The 20,468-nt window shown below is 49.1% G+C and overlaps 2 non-coding genes across 2 annotated transcripts; one reads left to right on the top strand and one right to left on the bottom strand.

Moving 5' to 3' along the window:
- The first annotated feature begins 15,725 nt into the window (after positions 1–15,725).
- On the top strand, positions 15,726–15,815 carry trnap-ugg (transfer RNA proline (anticodon UGG)). The gene is given in 2 exon segments: positions 15,726–15,761; positions 15,780–15,815. It is a non-coding gene; the product is annotated as a tRNA-Pro (tRNA).
- A 4,137-nt stretch (positions 15,816–19,952) lies between these two features.
- Positions 19,953–20,025, bottom strand: trnav-uac (transfer RNA valine (anticodon UAC)). The gene has a single exon. It is a non-coding gene; the product is annotated as a tRNA-Val (tRNA).
- Positions 20,026–20,468: the final 443 nt, after the last annotated feature.

Here is a 20,468-nt window from a genome sequence, read left to right as displayed (position 1 = left end):
CATGGCTACTCCACTTATCCTGCACATCTATGTTGCTGACGGTGTAGCCTCTGGGATGGCCACGTCTCGATTACAAAATGGACACTTGCAAAGACTGCAGGGAAAATTGGACAATGTTAAAAAACAAGCAGGTGCAAGCTCTGTCTGTTGATTAGAACCTTAAACTCTCAGACAGAACAGAAACTACCAAGCAATCTACATACTAATGAGCCATCTCCGGGGGCAAAATGGAAACATTTAGACACACAATGTTAAGGCAGGCTCCCCGGCGTCAGAAGAGGCTAAGACAAAGCAGACTAACAGTCACCAGGACACGCCCAGCGATCAGGGAACCACCCACCTATTGGAGGAAAATCGATACGACTGATTGAGAAAGACCAAATTAGTTGAGGTCAAGTTCAAGGCCCGCCCAGCGGACTTCCGGGTGCGGGCGGACTTCCGGGTGCGGCTATGCAGAGCTAGGTCGCATATTCGGTAGCTCCCGCTTGGAACGGACTTTTGGGCTCTTTTACAGGGCCCCCACGGCATTGGTTTGACATTTCCCGGTGTGGCAGGAAGACTGCAACATTCCCCTGACAGTGTCGCCCAGGAACTTTATGTCTTTTGGTTACCAGACCCGGCAGAAACAGTAAAAGATTTGTCTGCAACAGGATAAACAGGGCCTCTTCCAGCATGCAGGCGGGGGAAGGGCAAGCTTAAAGCTGCAAACTGACCTGAGGGCCTTTATCAAAGTTGAATTCTAACAGCAGAGGGAACAACTGTGAAAAGATCTCACCAAGGCCGCTGAACATAGAACATAGAACATAGAAAATACAGCACAGAACAGGCCCTTCGGCCCACGATGTTGTGCCGAACCTTTGTCCTAGATTAATCATAGATTATCATTGAATTTACAGTGCAGAAGGAGGCCATTCGGCCCTTTGAGTCTGCACCGGCTCTTGGAAAGAGCACCCTACCCAAACTCAACACCTTCACCCAACACCAAGGGCAATTTGGACATTAAGGGCAATTTATCATTGGCCAATTCACCTAACCCGCACATCTTTGGATTGTGGGAGGAAACCGGAGCACCCGGAGGAAACCCACGCAGACATGGGGAGGACGTGCAGACTCCGCACAGTCAGTGACCCAAGCCGGAATCGAACCTGGGACCCTGGAGCTGTGAAGCAATTGTGCTATCCACAATGCTACCGTGCTGCCCTTGAGAACAAATAAATCTACACTATATCATTTAACCGTAATCCATGTACCTATCCAATAGCTGCTTGAAGGTCCCTAATGTTTCCGACTCAACTACTTCCACACGCACTGCATTCCATGCCCCCACTACTCTCTGGGTAAAGAACCTACCTCTGATATCCCTCCTATATCTTCCACCTTTCACCTTAAATTTATGTCCCCTTGTAATGGTTTGTTCCACCCGGGGAAAAAGTCTCTGACTGTCTACTCTATCTATTCCCCTGATCATCTTATAAACCTCTATCAAGTCGCCCCTCATCCTTCTCCGTTCTAATGAGAAAAGGCCTAGCACCCTCAACCTTTCCTCGTAAGACCTACTCTCCATTCCAGGCAACATCCTGGTAAATCTTCTTTGCACCTTTTCCAAAGATTCCACATCCTTCCTAAAATGAGGCGACCAGAACTGTACACAGTACTCCAAATGTGGCCTTACCAAAGTTTTGTACAGCTGCATCATCACCTCACGGCTCTTAAATTCAATCCCTCTGTTAATGAACGCGAGCACACCATAGGCCTTCTTCACAGCTCTATCCACTTGAGTGGCAACTTTCAAAGATGTATGAACATAGACCCCAAGATCTCTCTGCTTCTCCACATTGCCAAGAACTCTACCGTTAACCCTGTATTCCGCATTCATATTTGTCCTTCCAAAATGGACAACCTTTTGAAGAAGAAGGTTGGCCGAGGAGCTGAAGAAGCGGGGACGAGTCTTCCGGGGGCGGCCATGGAGGAGTAGGTCGCGCATTCGGCAGCTCCCGTCTGGAATGGACACTTAGACCTTTTTCAGGAGTTTCCACAGACATTTTGGGGTAGATTGGTGAAGCAAATACTGCCAAAAGGATTCCCTCGCGAGACTTCCGGTTGCGGCTATGCGGAGCTAAGTCGCACATTCGGCGGCTCCCGCAAAAACGGACTTTGGGGCTCTTTTCTGGCCCCCAAGGGCACTTTTTCGACGTTTCCCGGTGTGGGAAGGAGTTAATAATAGCTCCCCGTCAGTATATGGCTTTAACTAGGAGCGGGATGACAGAAAAGGTGGTGCTGGACCCGAAGAAGGGAGGGAAGAAGGACAAAATGGCGGCGGGCGGAGACCAGGCAGCGTGGAGGCAGTGGGCGGAGGAGCAACAGGAGGGTATCCAGCACTGCCTCAGAGAGATTAAAACGGACCTGCTAGTGCAGATGAAGTCTTCTATTGATAAGTTGCTGGAGCCACAGTGGGCCCGGGGGGTGGCGATTCGAGAGGCACAACAAAAGGTCTCTGACAATGAGGACGAGATCTTAGTCCTGGCGGTAAAGGTGGAGGCGCACGAGGCGCTCCAGAAGAAATGGCAGGAGCGGTTCGAGGAGATGGAGAATCGGTCGAGGCGGAAGAATCTGCGTATTCTGGGCCTCCCGGAGGGGCTGGAGGGGCCGGACATGGGGGCCTATGTGGTCACCATGTTAAACTCGCTGATGGGAGCGGGGTCCTTCCAGGGTCCCCTGGAGCTGGAAGGGGCCCATAGAGTGTTGGCAAGGAGGCCCAAGGCTAACGAGCCTCCGCGGGCAGTGCTGGTGCGGCTCGATCGGTTCGTCGATCGGTAGTGTGTGCTCAGGTGGGCCAAGAAGGAGAGGAGCAGCAGGTGGGAGAATGCAGAGGTTCGGATATATCAGGACTGGAGTGCGGAGGTGGCGAAGAGGAGGGACGGGTACAATCGAGCGAAAGCGGCGCTGCACAGGAAGGGGGTGAGGTTTGGCATGTTGCACCCAGCGCGACTGTGGGTTACCTACAAGGACAGGCACCATTATTTTGAGTCTCCGGAGGAGGCGTGGGCCTTTGTTCAGGCCGAGAAGCTGGACACAGACTGAGGGTCGGGATGGGCGATTGGGGACTGTGGTGGATATGTTATGCCTATTTTTGGTTCGGGGGGGGGGGGGGGGGGGGGCCTCTGCATTGTTTTGGGTCTCTTTTTCTCTGTGTTTTTCTCTTTCGGGTTGGGGAGGGTGGATGGGGTGGGTTGGGCACTGTTTTGGTTGGTGGCGGGGCCTGGTAGGTGGAGAGCGTGGGATTTTTTTCCCGTGCTGAAGACTGGGGGTGGGGGGGACCGGGGCGGGGAAGCGAGGATTGTCTCCCGCGCTTAGAACAGAGGGGGAGAGCCTGTGAATGAGGAGCGGGAGAGGAGGGTGTGCCACACAATAGGAGGAGTCGAAGGGGAGGTGGGAATGGCTGGGGTCAGCAGGAGTCAGCTGACTTGCGGAAGTACAATGGGGGGAGTAAACCAGCTAGCATGGGTCCTAGCCAGGGGGGGGGGGGGGGGGGGAATCGAGTTGCTGCTGCTATGGTCAAGGAGGAGCTGGAGCGAGTGGGGTGGGTTGAGACGGGGGTATGCCGCTGTGGGGAACGGGCCGGGTGTGGGGTGCGGGTGCGTGGCTGGCCGAGGAGGGGTCACGGCTAGTCCGCGGGGGAGCGGGGCTGGTAGCCCCCTGATCCGGCTGCTAACCTGGAATGTAAGGGGACTGAATGGGCCGGTTAAGCGGGCCCGCGTGTTCACGCACCTGAAGGGGCTCAAGGCGGATGTGGTTATGCTCCAGGAGACACACCTGAAGGTGGCAGACCAGGTAAGACTGAGGAAAGGGTGGGTAGGTCAGGTGTTTCACTCGGGGCTTGATGCCAAAAATCGAGGGGTGGCGATCTTGATGGGAAAGAAGGTGTTATTCGAGGCGTCGAGCATTGTGACAGATAATGGCGGTAGGTACATAATGGTAAGTGGTAAGTTGCAGGGAGAGAGGGTGGTACTGGTCAATGTGTATGCTCCGAACTGGGACGATGTGGGTTTTATGCGGCGTATGTTGGGTCAGATCCCAGACTTGGAAGTGGGGGGCCTGATAGTGGGGGGAGACTTTAACACGGTGTTGGATCCTGCACTGGATCGCTCCAGGTCTAGGACGGGTAGGAAGCCGGCGGCGGCTAGAGTGTTGAGGGGATGCATGGACCAAATGGGAGGGGTGGACCCTTGGAGATTTGCAAGGCCGGGGGCTAGGGAATTTTCATTCTTCTCACATGTCCATAAGGCTTATTCTCGAATCGACTTTTTCATTTTGAGTAGGGCGCTGATAGCGAGAGTAGAGGATACCGAGTATTCGGCAATAGCCATTTCGGACCACGCCCCGCATTGGGTGGACTTGGAGATGGGGGAGGAGAGGGACCAGCGCCCGCTGTGGCACTTGGAGGTGGGGCTGTTGGCGGACGAGGAGGTGAGCGAGCGGGTCCGAGGAAGTATAGAGAGGTACTTGGAGACCAACGACAATGGGGAGTCCGAGTGGGGATGGTATGGGAGGCACTGAAGGCGGTGGTGAGGGGAGAGCTGATCTCCATCAGGGCCCACAAGGAGCGGAGGGAGCGGGGGGGAGAGGGAGAGGCTGGTGGGGGAGATGGTGAGGGTAGACAGGAGGTATGTGGAAGAACCTGAGGAAGGATTGTTGAGGAAGAGGCGCAGCCTCCAGGCCGAATTCGACCTGGTGACCACCAGGAAGGCGGAGGTGCAGTGGAGGAAGGCCCAGGGGGTGGTCTACGAGTATGGGGAAAAGGCAAGCCGGATGCTAGCTTCGGAAGCGGGACGCAGCTAGGGAGATCGGGGGAGTTAAGGACAGGGGAGTGAGCATGGTGCGGAGTGGGGCTGGCATCAGTGGGGTCTTCATGGACTTCTACGAGGAATTGTACGATCCGAGCCCCCACGGGAGGAGGGAGTGATGGGCCGTTTCCTGGACCAATTGAGGTTTCCAAAGATGGAAGAGGGACTGGTGGCGGGACTGGGGGCCCCGATTGGGCTGGAGGAGCTGATCAAAGGGATAGGAAGCATGCAGGTGGGGAAGGCACCGGGGCCAGACGGTTCCCCAGTCGAGTTCTATAAATAATATATGGACCAGTTGGGCCCGCTGATAGTTAGGACCTTCAATGAGGCAAGGGGGGGGGGGGGCTTTACCCCCGATGATGTCCCGGGCACTGATCTCCTTGATCCTGAAGCGGGACAAGGATCCCCTGCAATGTGGGTCTTACAGACCGAATTTCCTTGCTAAATGTAGATGCCCAAGGTGCTGGCGAAGGTCTTAGCCACGAGGATTGAGGATTGTGTGCCGCAGATCATCCATGAAGACCAGACGGGGTTTCTGACGGGGAGACAGTTGAACGCGAATGTGCGGAGGCTTTTGAACGTTATCATGATGCCGGCGAGGGAGGGGGAGGCGGAGATAGTGGTGGCGATGGACGCTGAGAAAGCCTTCGATAGGGTAGAGTGGGGGGTACCTGTGGAAGGTGCTGAAGAGGTTCGGGTTTGCGGAGGGGGTTAGTCAGGTGGGTTAGGCTGTTGTATGAGGTCCCGATGGCGAGTGTGGCCACAAATAGGAGGAGGTCCGAGTACTTTCAGTTGCACCGAGGAATGAGACAGGGGGTGTCCCCTGTCCCCCCCTGTTTCTTCGCATGTGGCGATTGAACCGCTGGCTATGGCACTGAGAGAGTCGAGGAACTGGAGGGGTTGGTGCGGGGTGGGGAGGAGCATAGGGTGTCGCTTTATGCGGACGACCTGCTGCTGTATGTGGCGGACCCGGTGGGAGGAATGCCAGAGGTAATGAGGATCCTTAGGGAATTCGGGGACTTTTTGGGGTACAAGCTCAATATGGGGAAGAGCGAGCAATTCGTAGTTCAGCTAGGGGACCAGGAGAGGGGGATTGGCGAGCTCCCACTAAAAAGGGCGGAGAGGAGCTTCAGGTATTTGGGGGTCCAGGTGGCCAGGAGCTGGGGGACCCTGCATATGCTTAACTTTACAAGGCTGGTGGAGCAAATGGAGGTGGAGTTCAAGAGGTGGGACGCATTGCCGCTGTCCCTGGCGGGTAGGGTGCAGTCAATCAAAATGACGGTGCTCCCAAGGATTTTGTTCCTGGTCCAGTGCCTCCCCGTGTTTATCCCGAAGGCTTTTGTCAGGCGCGTTAACAGGAGTATAATGGGGTTTCTGTGGGCGCGAGGGACTCTGAGGGTGAGAAGGGTGATCCTGGAGCAGAGTAGAGATATGGGGGGGGCTGGCGCTGCCCAACCTCTGTGGGTACTACTGGGCCACCAATGCGACAATGGTGCGCAAGTGGGTGATGGAGGGGGAGGGGGCTGCATGGAAGAGGCTGGAGACGGCGTCCCGTGTGGGTAGAGTCTGGGGGCGCTGGCAACGGCGCCGCTGCCGTTCCCTCCAAGGAGGTATACCACGAGCCCGATGGTGGTGGCGGCCCTCAAAATTTGGGGGCAGTGGAGGCAGCATAGGGGGGAAGTTAGGGCCTCGGCGTGGACCCCATTACGGGGGAACCACCGGTTCGCCCCAGGAAGAACAGGTGGAGGGTTTTCGGGGTGGCACAGAGCAGGGATACGAAGGTTGGGGGACCTGTTTGTGGACGGGAAGTTCGCAAGCTTGGGTGAGCTGGAGGAGAAGTACGGGCTCCTCCCCCCCCCCCCCCCCCCCCCCCCCCCCGGGAACACCTTCAGGTACTTACAGATAAGGGCGTTTGCCAGACGGCAGGTGGTGGAATTGCCACGGCTACTGCCACACACAGTACAGGACAGGGTGCTCTCGCGGGGGGGGGGGGGAGGGGGGGTGGGAGTGGGGAAGATCTCGGAAACTCACCAGGTGATGCAGGAGGAGGAGGAGGCCTCGGTGGTGTGAGTTGAAAGGTAAGTGGGAGGAGGAGTTGGGAGAGGAGACCGAAGAGGGGACGTGGGCAGATGCCCTAGGAAGGGTGAACTCTTCCTCTTTGTGTGCGAGGCTCAGCCTCATACAGTTTAAGGTGCTGCACAGGGCACACATGACCGGGACAAGGATGAACAGGTTATTTGGGGGTGAGGACAGGTGTGTTAGGTTCTCAGGGAGCCCAGCAAATCACACCCATATGTTCTGGGCATGCCCAGCGCCGGAGGAATTTTGGAAGGGCGTAGCGAGGACGGTGTCGAGGGTGGTCGGATCCAGGGTCAAACCGGGCTGGGGGCTCACAATATTTGGGGTGGCAGAGGAGCCGTGAGTGCAGGAGGCAAAAGACGCCGGAATTCTGTCCTTTGCATCCCTGGTAGCCGGGCGAAGAATTCTCCTTCAGTGGAAAGATACGAGGCCCCCAAGCGTGGAATCCTGGATCAGCGATATGGCAGGGTTCATTAAATTGGATGAGGGTGAATTTCGCCTTGAGAGGGTCGGTACAAGGGTTCTTTAGGCGGTGGCAACCGTTCTTAGACTTTCTGGCAGAACGATAGACATTGGCCAATGGCAGCAGCAGCTCGGGGGTGGTGGTGGGGGGGGGGGGGGGGGGGCGGGGGGGGGGTTTACTTTATTTTTGTTTATGTTATTTACACTGGAGGGTCTGAGGGGGTGTATACACCTGTTGTCTTAAGTCGGGGTGTTAATGTTAATTTATTATTTAGGCACGGGGTGGAGGGGTTTGGGGGGTTGCTTTTTAGATTGTGTTTTTGTACTTAACCCTGTTGGGTTCTTTTTTCTTTCTCATTTTGTTGTTGATATTTTATGAAAAACTTTAATAAAAATTATTTTAAAAATAAAAGTTCAAGGCCCGCCCAAAAGCGCACGGAGCCCTTTTCAGTATAAAAGATATTCCCCAAGGGAGAATCTTCCTTCTTTGGCTTTGGCTCTCAGCGAAGAGAGAGACGAGCCTAGCAGCTGCACCAGACCAAGTAAGTCCCATGTCAATGCACGCTACGAGATAGACGCTCCTAGTGGCTACACTGTAAACAACTCAACCCATCAGCCTCAGAACCGAGCAACGGCCATTGTTCCTCTCACTGACTGGGCACCCGAAGCTAAGTATAGGCTTTAGTAATAGTGGTAGCCTAGTTTGTAGAGTTTATGCATGAGTAGATTTGACTGTGTGTAAATAAATGAGCATTGCTTTTGAACATACTAACTGGTATATCGTGTCATTGCTCAGTATTCGGTTTTGAACCTTGTGGCGGTGTCGAAGATACCTGGCGACTCTTGAGCAAACATAATTAAACAAAGCCAAATTAAGAGCCAAACAAAGAGAGCAACAACGGCTCAGTATATCATCATATTCGCAAGGCCTAATGTTCCTGCAAAATACAGAGTTCTCATCCAAACACCCATTGTTTACAACAATGCCCACCAAATTCATTAGTATTTCATTTGTTCAGCTCTGGACGAAACAACTGCCCACCTCACATTATAAATAAGCCTATTCCTGTCAACCTATTTAGCATGGAGATGAACAAATTCACTTTGTGGCTTTCGATCTGCGCCATCAGGATGAATTGGAGTCCAATGAGCTGTGAGAAGATTTGTTGAATTGAAGAGAAAAGGAGCTTACAGGCAATTGAATGTGACTCGATGACGTTGTGAGCAATGTACCAATCAGCAGGCACTCGGATGTGACTCATCCTCTTCTCAACTCTTGACGAAAACAATTTCAGCCTCAACCAGTTCTGCTGAAAGCTGCCACGATCTCTCTGCAAACATGTCGCCTGTTACTTTGTATTTATTCCTCACAGCGGTCTCGCTTTTAACCGGTAAGTTCACAAGTTGCTCAACTCTTTATGTCACAGCTTTTCTACACATGACATTCTGTCAGGCAGTGCGCTCAATACAAGGGGGTGGGGGTGGTCGGACAAATAGATTGACCCCAACTTCGAAAGGGCATCCGAATTTCTCTGGTCCCAGCACGGAACACTGCTGGAAGTCGGCACATTTCCCGAGGGGATGAGAGCGGAAGAGTTGGGCTGAGATTGAAGCTCCACTGCTGCCAGTGAATGACATTGACAAACAGCAGACTGTCAAACACACAGACCGTTAGGACTTTGCGCTTCCAGTTACAGTGACTGAAGGTGAGGACCGGATCTCGTTAGAAAGAACGGAATCTTTGTGTTAGAAGATTTATTTAATCCGTCCAAACATTTTCCCGTTGCAACCACTAAGCTGTGGAAAATATATTTCTATTGTCTTGTCTGATCATTCTCTGAGGTTATTATTCAGGATGATGGGACGAATCTGAGGTATAGACTCAGTGAATTCGCATTGTTTAATTTATAATCACTCTTGGTTCTTACAGGACATTGTCGAGGAGATTCCGTTTCACAGATACCGGCTTCAGTCACAGTTAATGAAGGAGATGATGTTCAGTTGTTCTGTAATTATACAGCTACAAGCACGAGCAATCCTTACCTATTCTGGTACCGTCAGTATCCCAGCGGATCCATGGAGTACCTGCTGCAGATTAGTAAATTCACCGGGAACACCGAGAGATCTCCAGGGGACCGTATTTCAGCGGAGCTCAATGATACAATCCGCACCGTCCGGCTGAGCGTGACTAATACAGAGCTGACAGACTCCGCGGTGTATTACTGCGCGCTGAGACCCACAGAGACACAGAGCTGGGCTGAACGTGTACAAAAACTGTCACTACTCAGCATAACAGAGCGTTAGGCAAACACTGTGATCAGCGGCGAGTCTGAAATGGAGCCTGAAATCCAGGTGATATCTCAACTTTTCAATTCTAACATACACTTTTAGCACTAATAAATTTATTGCCAAAATAAAGCAATGGAAGGGGGCAGTTTGGAGAATGAAATTAGAATATTTATAGCGCTTCAGGTTCCAAAGTGTTTCACCGTCACTGTTATAATAAAATGTAGAAAACCCAGCAGCCAATGGAACTCAGCATATCATCCCATACAGTAATATTTAATCGTCTCGCTGTTACTGTAATTGTGATTGGTGGATGGATATTGGACAGGGCGTCTCTCCTGCTCTTTTTTTGGAAATGGTGGCCATGCGGTGTAAATACCTCCATTGGTATGTGTTTCACTGTGTCTGCTTCGCACAGAGATACATTCCGGAGGAAGGCAGTGTCCTCAATTTAACATATCATCCAGAGGCCAGGAACTCTGAGAGTGCAGCATTCCCTGAGGAATGCACCGTCTCCTCGGTAAATTCCAGGATTGTTGTTCCTGACGGACTGCCCGTGTCCTGTTGAGGGGAAAGAACCTCTGAACAGGCTGGAGACAGAATCCTGGAAAATCCCAGGAGGTGGTGACCACTTATTTATCCAATCCGGGAAAAGGAGATTGGAATAAAGAATAGGAAATTAATAACAAATTAATGATCCCCATGGGAAAAGGAGGAGAATTAATTTAACCCCTGGAGTAAAATATCACTCGGTAAGCGAAAGTAAGACTTTTACTGATGTCGCCCCTCTTACCCACTCCGGATGGCCGAAAGCATTTTCAAACCTCAGGAAGTTCATTTCCACTGCAGTCGGTGTCGTGATGTCGGAGTTATTATTAACACAGAGGGCTTTGGGAATGTTTAATTCTCCGACAGAAAGTGTTGTTATCCTAATGCTTGAGCAAAGGGATTTGAGAGTCTAGGCATTTCCCTGGTTACCTTGTCGCAAATAGTAACCAGAACATTCTGTAACGACTTGGTGGACATCCCTTTCTCTTTCTCTTTCTCTCTGATATATTGAGGAATCACATTGATTAGAAACCTGCTAAATCTTAGTCAGACCACCCAGTGATATTGGAATACAACAATTTATTATGTTCACTGTCTCAGTCTCCACTGCCATCCTTCACACCCTCCAGGTACCATCATCGCTGGTTGACCACGGGCTTCCATTAGATTGACCCATGATTATGTTTGACTGCAGTGGTTTCAATTGCCTCTTGCAGTTTGGTTGACGAGAAAACTCTCCAGCTCTTACGACCTGTCATTGAGCATAATGGAAGAGTTTACAAGCTGATCATCAGTCGGTTTAACCAGGCTACGAACCAGAAAGTCCTGAAGTGGGACTGGATTTCAGAGCCTCAGGACCAGAAACGTGCTCTGTGCGAGAGCTTCTGTAAGTCATACATAGGTTTTTGCCCTAAATACATGAAATGGCACGAAGCACAGATATTTCCTGTGCTCCTCAGCTGTCAGTTGTAACGGCGGTGAACTGACGCCTCTGTAAGTTTTGAACACAGATAAAGTACTAGCGCGCCATCCAGTGGAGTGTTGTCTGTGAAACATCGATTCTAAATTTATCCTCGAATATGGCGGGATTTTTATTGTGACAGCTTATTACGGGTTTTATTACTTTGATTATTTTATCACCGCATCTGATAGATTTTTCATTGCATTACCGGATCCGCTCTGTGTCTCACTGTGTCTGCTTCACACAGAGATACATTCCGGAGTCCTGGATCGCGCTGCCATCCATAGATATGGTATTGGACTTCTTTGTTCTGTTAAAGGACAGGGTGTAGCGTCCTTTGGTCTGATTCCCCTGGTAAATGGAGGCGATAAATGTGGGAGCTCCCTGTCAGTGTCTGTCTGTACCAGACTATGGAATAGCCATAACCAATGGAGATCCGACAGTTCATTTCAGCCCGATCCCCTGCCCGAGACACCTCCTGCTCAGGGTGGGAGCTCTGATCCTCACACTGAACGGCTACCAAGAATCACGCATAAACCACACGGCATGAAGAGATTGTTAAAACAATGCATCAGATAAGAAAATGAACTCACCCAACATCAGCAGCATCAGAGTTCCAGCTGGAAACAGCTCTTTCCTGGGGTTTCTGGTCATGATGATGAAGGTGGACAAAAGGCGGATGAATCCGGGTCTGATTTCCAGACTGGGACTTGCTGCCGAGTCCGGGGCTCAATGCTGTGCGGGTGAGGAGAGGGAGAGCTTTACATTCTCCCCCTGAATGTGAGACTGATGGGCAATATTGTCACCGATTGGACTATTATGGGATGTCGTTATCTGCCGTTACTCACGGTGCCACTGTGCGATTTGTTGTTTCTCAATTCATGGACCACGCGAATCGTCACTGATTCCAACCCTCTCTGCTTCCTGTGTGTAACAGCAGGTTAACATGATTCATATAGTCAGTGCTCTGTTGTCTTTATAACAGAACAGAACCGTTCGTTATCTTCGAATCATAGAGTTTGACAGTCCAAAAAGAGGACATTCGCTCAGTACATATGTACTGTCTCGCATAAAGAGTTATCCACTGATTAATCATGATTGTTTCCATACATTTCATCATTTTAAAATTTCTATTTACTGGTCAGACATTTCTTCCTTAAGCTGAGGATAGATTATGTTCCCGGCCCTGTTTCTCGTGCACTTGCTCCAGTTGCTGAAGTCTCTGCTCAGGATTATTGTCTCTTCACCTTTCCCAATCCCTCCCACACTGTCTGTGAAGTTAATACCAAACGAAAGAAGAGTCACAGAACCGATCCACGTGTTTGAACAGCATTTCCATCAGTGATCTGTCCATATTTATGTGTGTCTGTATCTGTTCGAATATCTGCAACGCTGTTGATAAAACCGGGATCCTTTACCTCTTTAACGTCATCAGCAACGTGTCAAATTTCTGCATCGAACCCTGAATGCTTTCTCCTCTTTGACTCATTCAAATTATATTTACTTCTTAGTTCCTTCCTCGTTCTATCTACTTTATGTGTGTATATGATATAAACAGACACAACATTTATGGTTGTACTTTAGATCATCAGCTCTGTTGTTTGGTGGTTATTTAATGCAGGAAAAGATATGCTGGAGCAGACATACAGATTCCTGCACCATTGCATTGTTTACAGAACCAATGATAGGAAGAGGCCAGACGCAGTGATGTCTCCACCAGCACAATCGGTTCAGATCGAGAGCAGCAAACGGAAGTTGTGCGGTGGACACCGCAGTCTCTAAACTGAGCAAACTGTGCGGCGGTTACCAGCTGCCGTCACAAGTGCTGGAGCGGAAATAGCGACCACCCCGGAAGTCTGTGACCACCCTGCACCTGCTCGCTGCTCAAGTGACTGAGAACAAAGTGTGGGAGTGATATGAACGGCCCTGAACCATAGAGATTTAGGGAACGGAATGAGGGTTCAGTTTTCCTGTGTCTATTTGAAAACGCTGTCCCAATCGACTTTCACACCCCACATTCCCCATGCTGCTTTCCCTTCACAATTCTCTTTTGAAAGTTGCCGTCGAATCTTCTTCCTTCGTCATTTCATGCGTGGAATTACGGACGGTACCATATCGTAACGTAATAAATAAAATGTCTGCTGCTTTTGGAAACAATTAGTTGTGTTCTATCCTACCAAAAATACATCATTTTAGCACATCGTTTGAGTGTCACTTCTACTTTCTTTGTTAAAAACAATGAAGACAAGCATCTCTAGCCGTGTGCAAACATTTGCCTCGTGCCTCCTATTCTGATATACAACCCGCACTTTCTCCGACGCCTTAACAATAAAGAACAAAGAACAATACAGCACAAGAACGGGCCCTTCGGTCCTCCAAGACTGTGCCGGTCATGATACCAACCTTTGTTCCTACTTTGTCCTGCACAGGTTTTGGACAGAGCCGGTCAGCAAAGAATTCGACAGATTTCGCGTCACTTGACATTTAGCATCATCTGACATAAACATCGACAGCACTATCAGCTGAGTGTAAGAAGCTCCAATTTACGTTTCTGGGAAACATTCGTATCTTCTGTGTTTCCGTGCACGCGGAATTCATTCAGTGGCCGCATTCTAACAGCAATGAGATAAATCCGGCAGCAGAGGGCGCCATGTTCAAGCAGGGGCGTGATGACGTCATGCGACGGAACTGTCAAAGCCGATAGGTTTGGGAGACGAGGTGATGTCATAATGGGTTTGGTAGCCTGGGTGATGTCACAATGGGCCTGGTTCCCTGCAGTGTGTGGGTAGAACAATGAGCTGAACAGAGCCCGGGTTCCCTCTCTCCTCTCAATCTCTGCCTCATCCCATTCCCATTCACACAGAGAGATTCAGTCAGGCATGTTTCGGCTAATACTGGCGGCGCTGTTGGGCGGTAAGTACTGGATAATGTTCACCATGCTTGATTAGCTGATAATAGATTGTAATAATTAATGATCAGAAATGTCTATCTGCTGGGTAGAGTAGAGCTTCCACAAACTCACACATTTGCAAACAAATTTAGGTCACTTATGTTTAAACTCTTGATATTTAATTCCGCCACTATCGCAGGCTTACAATGCGCAGATCCAGTAACTCAGTCACCGATGACAAAACCCGGGGCAGAAGGGGATTCGGTGCAGTTGCATTGTCAATATTCAGACTCGGACACTCGCTACGTCCAATGGTATCAGCAGAAAGCGGCACAGCCATCAATCTGGATTATTCGCAATGTAATAACTCTGAAGAAAGATGCAGTTTCAGACGATATCTGGCACTGCTGACAAGTCTGAACAGAACGGTTACCTCAATATAAGCGCCCTCAGTATGGAGGACGGGGCGGTCTATTACTGTGCAATGAGGCACAGCGTTGGATATAATATAACACGCCGTAGAAAAACATTAGCGAGTATTTACTGGACAGCCAAGCTTTATTTAGTGTCATTGCTTGCGGGAATAATTTCACGAAAGCAGTCAGGTCTATCTATTGCAGTTATATTGCTGTCTCTGTTCTTGTACAAGTCAACACAGAGACAGTTTGGTAAATCATAAGGCTCATCTCCATGCGGCGATTTCTACAGTAAATTTAAACTTGGAAGACCCACGTACTAGCAGAGGTAGTGAAAACTATCTGATGTGGAGCTAATAATACCGACAATTAAGGATAATATTTCCAAAACTTAACTCAGGTGGACCAAAGGCCACTGAGTCTCGGCCATCCCATCCTGTAATGAATCTAAAAATGTGAGAAAGTCTGAAATGCACAATAACCATTTCAATAGAGCATCACCAAGCAACACGATTATTATTATCGTGCAGGACCATGTGACGTTTTGGTGTATAGTTTAGCCTTCGACAAAAATATAAATTTTTTGGTCGATGTTGACCATTTCTGCCCAATGATAAGGCGCCATCCAGGTTAGGGGCAGACTTCACCTGCTGAGAGACGGAGGGGCAGGTCCCAAGGTGAGTGCAACAACATCTCAGGGGCTATGTCGACTCCACCAGTTAGAAAAACCCTGAAGCGCCGCTGATGTGAATTTGTGCTGTCCCTACAGATCCTCACAGTCTCACACTTGCTGCATTCACGCAGCTGTTGATCAATCTGCCCCGACAGCTCCTCCAAACACATCTTTTCATTCTTTGTTTCTTCCATTGCTCCAACAGAGAGCTGGCACAGACACGGCAGCCCGAATGGCCTCATTCTGTGGTGTAATTATACTCTGATTCGATGCTAACCTCAGCCTGTGGCCAGGAACCCAAGGCCTTTTCTCATTTAATCTCTCCTGACTTGCACCCAGTCAGAGCCCTTTCCTGTTGTTCTGTTTGCTCCCTTCGGGATTTCACTTGGTTAAAACGTCCGACATTTCTAACCGGTCCCGGTTTTAATGAAAGGTGATGGTGAAAGACGAGCTTTGTTGTCCTGTCGACAAATCCCGCCTGGCTCGCTGAGTTGTTCCAGTATTTTCCGCAGATGTTAGATCGATTTTCGATGGCAATGACAGCATGCTTAAGTTACTTTCTCGGGGCTCGTTGGTCTAGGGGTATGATTCTCGCTTTGGGTTTCTCGGTTTTGAAACTTGCGAGAGGTCCCGGGTTCAAATCCCGGACGAGCCCTTTATTAAGGTTTTCTGTTGGTCAAGCGATATGTTTTCTTCATTTCTTTGCGGCGCATTCGGCGGGATTCATTCACATTGGGTTTCCTTTGAGAAGCTGAGCTCACACAGCAGGGAACCAACACGTTCCCGAGACAATCGAGACATTTTCTAAAAGCTTGTCTGTGATTAGACATTCATTTACCTCTATTGACTAATTCCAGTGCATTCAGACATCTCTCTGTCTGTTTCATTTTATTCAGTTCAACAACATCAGACTGTGCAATCTCTCTTCCCCCTCCACCATCTGTTTATTCCCATCAACCTATTTTAATTCCTTCCATTGATATGTTTTACCCTCAGCATTGCCCCCCTCCCCCCAGCCCATACCATCCTACTTGAGCAATTTGATCCCTGTCGCGAATTGTTCTCTGACACACTGCTTACTTTGTTCTGCTATTAACACATTCTGATCTCTTGAGGCGCCACTATTAGCACCTTTGCTAGCCTTGATTAGCCACATTTACATTCCCTTTTTCTTTCTGTCCGAGACATTGTCGTCATTTTCCACCTTTAGCTGACACTCTATCGAGGCCCAATAGGGCACCCCACCCCCCGCCCATCCACAATAGTCTGAATCTGACCACATTTCCAGTTCTCCAGCTTTGACAAAGCGTCACCCAGACCCGGAACGACAGCTGCCATCTCGCTCCACAGAGGCTGTCAGACCTGCTGAGATTGTCCAGTATTTTCTGTTTTTGTTTCAGAATGAAGCATCCGCAGTAAGTTGCATTTGTCGTTCATTTAGACATGTTTGAAATGGTGAATAAGTATGTTCATCTGCATTTGTAAATGCATGAAATTCTGTTGTGGGTGTACTAGCTCCGAATATCCAAAATAAGAAGATCCTTTTCTTCTCATTGCCTGTCGAAAATTCAGTGCTTGTGACTTAATGTGGAATTCATTTTAGTGGCTCATGAGAGACTAAACCTCATAATCCTCGAACATACGAGATCGGGGAACAAAAGTATTTTGTGCAAACATTCCTGACACAACATGAGAAGCACTTGATGTTTCTACCCGGTATGGACCCGGGGACCTTTCGCATGTTAGGGGAATGTGCTACCCACTACACTACCGAAACCGCTGGCGGTGCATTAATCAATGGACTTGTGCAATGTTCAACCTCACTGTGTTGCCGCCTCTTCTCATGGTTGGGCTGAGAGGCCATGTCACTTATTACAAGAAGACAGCCGTTTCTTTAAAACCGATGTCTCACCTTATAAAACAATCAGGAATGGAACTTTAAAGACCTACAGACGTGGACAATGTTCAAGCTCACTGTGTTGCTGCAGATTCGCATGGCGAGGCTGAGAGGCCAGGCCACTTGTTACAAGACGACAGCTGTTTATTTAAAAAAAAAACAGACGTTTCAACATATAAAACCATGAGATGTAGAAATTATATCGAACTGAACATAAGTTCTATTTTGCTTAGCCCGGTCTTAAATTTGTGCCCTGTGGTCTCGAGGTATGGTCCTCGTTTACGGATTTTTAATCAATGCGAGCGGTCGTGGGTTTAAATCCAGGACAAGCCCTTTACTCCAGATCAGACATTATGAATTGTTTGCGACGCTGACGGCGGGGTTGGTTTGCATTGGCCCACTCTGAAAAATGTTTCGCAGGACTCGGGATGTTTACGTCGTTTCTCTCCCCACAGATGATGCTCGAGGGAGACAGTGTCTGAGCTGGAGTGCGTTTGGATAGAATTGATGCTCCAGATCTGCGTTAACTTCACAGGGACGTGACCCATCTAATCCACAGAGCCAAAGTGGAGAATTGACCTGACTTGGAGAGCTGCATCTTAACGCTGACCTCCCGGACCTCGGCCTCCTGAAATGTTCCAAAGAAGCTCAACAAACACTCGAGGAACAGCAGCGCATCTTTCCACTGGGCTCAATACAGCTTTCACACTCAGAGTGTGTGCAACAGTCTCACACTGTAAATGCTGCCCACATTCTGTGTGTCCTTACATCGCAGATTTGGGTTTGAATCTTGTTTCCACTTGTTCTTTGTATCCGGGCGGTAGTTGTTGAGAGCTGGCACAGACACAGCGGCTGGAATGGCCTCATACTGTGGTGTAATTATTCTCTCATTCGATGCTCACCTCACTCTGTGGCCAGGGAACCCTAGGCCTTTTCTCATTTAATCTCTCCTGACCTGCACCCTGTCAGAGCCCTTTCCTGTTGTTCTGTTTGCTCCCTCCGGGATTTCACTTGGTTAAAACATCCGACATTTCTAACCGGTCCCGGTTTTAAGGAAAGGTGATGGTGAAAGACGAGTTTTGTTGTCCTGTCGACAAATCCCGCCTGACTCGCTGAGTTGTTCCAGTATTTTCCGCAGATGTTAGATCGACGTTCGATGGCAATAACAGCGTGCTTCTGTTACTTTCCCAGGGCTCGTTGATCTAGGGGTATGATTCTCGCTTTGGGTGTCTCGGTTTCAAAAGTTGCGCGAGGTCCCGGGTTTAAATCCCGGACGAGCCCTTTGTTAAGGTTTTCTGTTGGTCAAGCGATATGTTTTCTTCATTTCTTTGCGGCGCATTCGGCGGGATTCATTCACATTGGGTTTCCTTTGAGAAGCTGAGCTCACACAGCAGGGAACCAACACGTTCCCGAGACAATCGAGACATTTTCTAAAAGCTTGTCTGTGATTAGACATTCACTTACCTCTATTGACTAATTCCAGTGGATTCAGACATCTCTCTGTCTGTTTCATTTTATTCAGTTCAACAACATCAGACTGTGCAATCTCTCTTCCCCCTCCACCATCTGTTTATTCCCATCAACCTATTTTAATTCCTTCCATTGATATGTTTTACCCTCAGCATTGCCCCCCCCCCTCCCCCAGCCCATACCATCCTATATGAGCAATCTGATCCCTGTCGCGAATTGTTCTCTGACATCCTGCTTACTTTGTTCTGCTATTAACACATTCTGATCTCTTGAGGCGCCACTATCATCACCTTTGTTAGCCTTGATTAGCCACATTTACATTCCCTTTTTCTTTCTGTCCGAGACATTGTCGTCATTTTCCACCTATTGCTGACACTCTATCGAGGCCCAATAGGGCACCCCACCCCCCGCCCATCCACAATAGTCTGAATCTGACCACATTTCCAGTTCTCCAGCTTTGACAAAGAGTCAGCCAGACCCGGAACGACAGCTGCCATCTCGCTCCACAGAGGCTGTCAGGCCTGCTGAGATTATCCAGTATTTTCTGTTTTTGTTTCAGAATGAAGCATCCGCAGTAAGTTGCATTTGTCGTTCATTTAGACATGTTTGAGATGGTGAATAAGTATGTTCATCTGCATTTGTAAATGCATGAAATTCTGTTGTGGGTGTACTAGCTCCGAATATCCAAAATAGGAAGATCCTTTTATTCTCATTGCCTGTCGAAAATTCAGTGCTTGTGACTTAATGTGGAATTCATTTTAGTGGCTCACGAGAGACTAAACCTAATAATCCTCGAACATACGAGATCGGGGAACAAAAGTACTTTGTGCAAACATTCCTCACACAACATGAGAAGCACTTGATGTTTCTACCCGGTATGGGCCCGGGGACCTTTCGCATGTTAGGGGAATGTGCTAACCACTACACTACCGAAACCGCTGGCGGTGCATTAATCAATGGACTTGTACAATGTTCAACCTCTCTGTGTTGCTGCAGCTTCTCATGGTTGGGCTGAGAGGCCATGTCACTTATTACAAGAAGACAGCCGTTTCTTTAAAACCGATGTCTCAACTTATAAAACAATCAGGAATGGAACTTTACAGACCTGAAGATAAGTTATGTTTTGCTTGAAGTGGAAGTTAAATTGAGAAGGAGGGCTTTCGTAAATAACCACAACCGATACGTGAATTGATGATGCCCTGCTCACTTTGCTCTGCATCAAGAATCAGCTGTCCCACCCACTGAGTGAAAGCGCACGCCAAAATTCAAAATTCAGCCAGGAGTCGAACCTGGAATCTCCTGATTCGTAGTCAGGCGCGTTATCCATTGCGCCACTGGCCCATTCACTGTATACATTTGGCTGATTCTCGTTGATGGAGACCAGTTACGCGATAGTCTTCAACAGACTAAACTGGAAGTACGAGATGTTTCTGCCCGGTTTTGAACCGTGGACTTTTAGCGTGTAAGGCGAATGTGATAACCACTACACTACAGAAACAGTTAGCAAGCCACGGACGTGTACAATGTTCAACCTCACTGTGTTGCTGCCGATTCGCATGGCGAGGCTGAGAGGCCAGGCCACTTGTTACAAGACAACAGCTCTTTATTTAAAAAAACAGATGTTTTAACATATAAAACCATGACATGTAGAAATTATATCGAACTGAACATAAGTTCTATTTTGCTTAGCTCGGTCTTAAATTTGTGCCCTGTGGTCTCGAGGTATGGTCCTCGTTTACGGATTTTTAATCAATGCGAGCGGTCGTGGGTTTAAATCCAGGACAAGCCCTTTACTCCAGGTCAGACATTATGAATTGTTTGCGATGCTGACGGCGGGGTTGGTTTGCATTGGCCCACTCTGAAAAAGATTCCTCAGGACTCGGGATGTTTACGTCGTTTCTCTCCCCACAGATGATGCTCGAGGGAGGCAGTGTCTGAGCT

This window comes from Scyliorhinus torazame, chromosome 5, assembly GCF_047496885.1.
Source record: "Scyliorhinus torazame isolate Kashiwa2021f chromosome 5, sScyTor2.1, whole genome shotgun sequence".
In the NCBI taxonomy this organism is placed as follows: domain Eukaryota; kingdom Metazoa; phylum Chordata; class Chondrichthyes; order Carcharhiniformes; family Scyliorhinidae; genus Scyliorhinus; species Scyliorhinus torazame.
The sequence above is the reverse complement of the archived record's forward strand: the minus strand, read 5'-3'. Positions and strand labels throughout refer to the sequence as shown.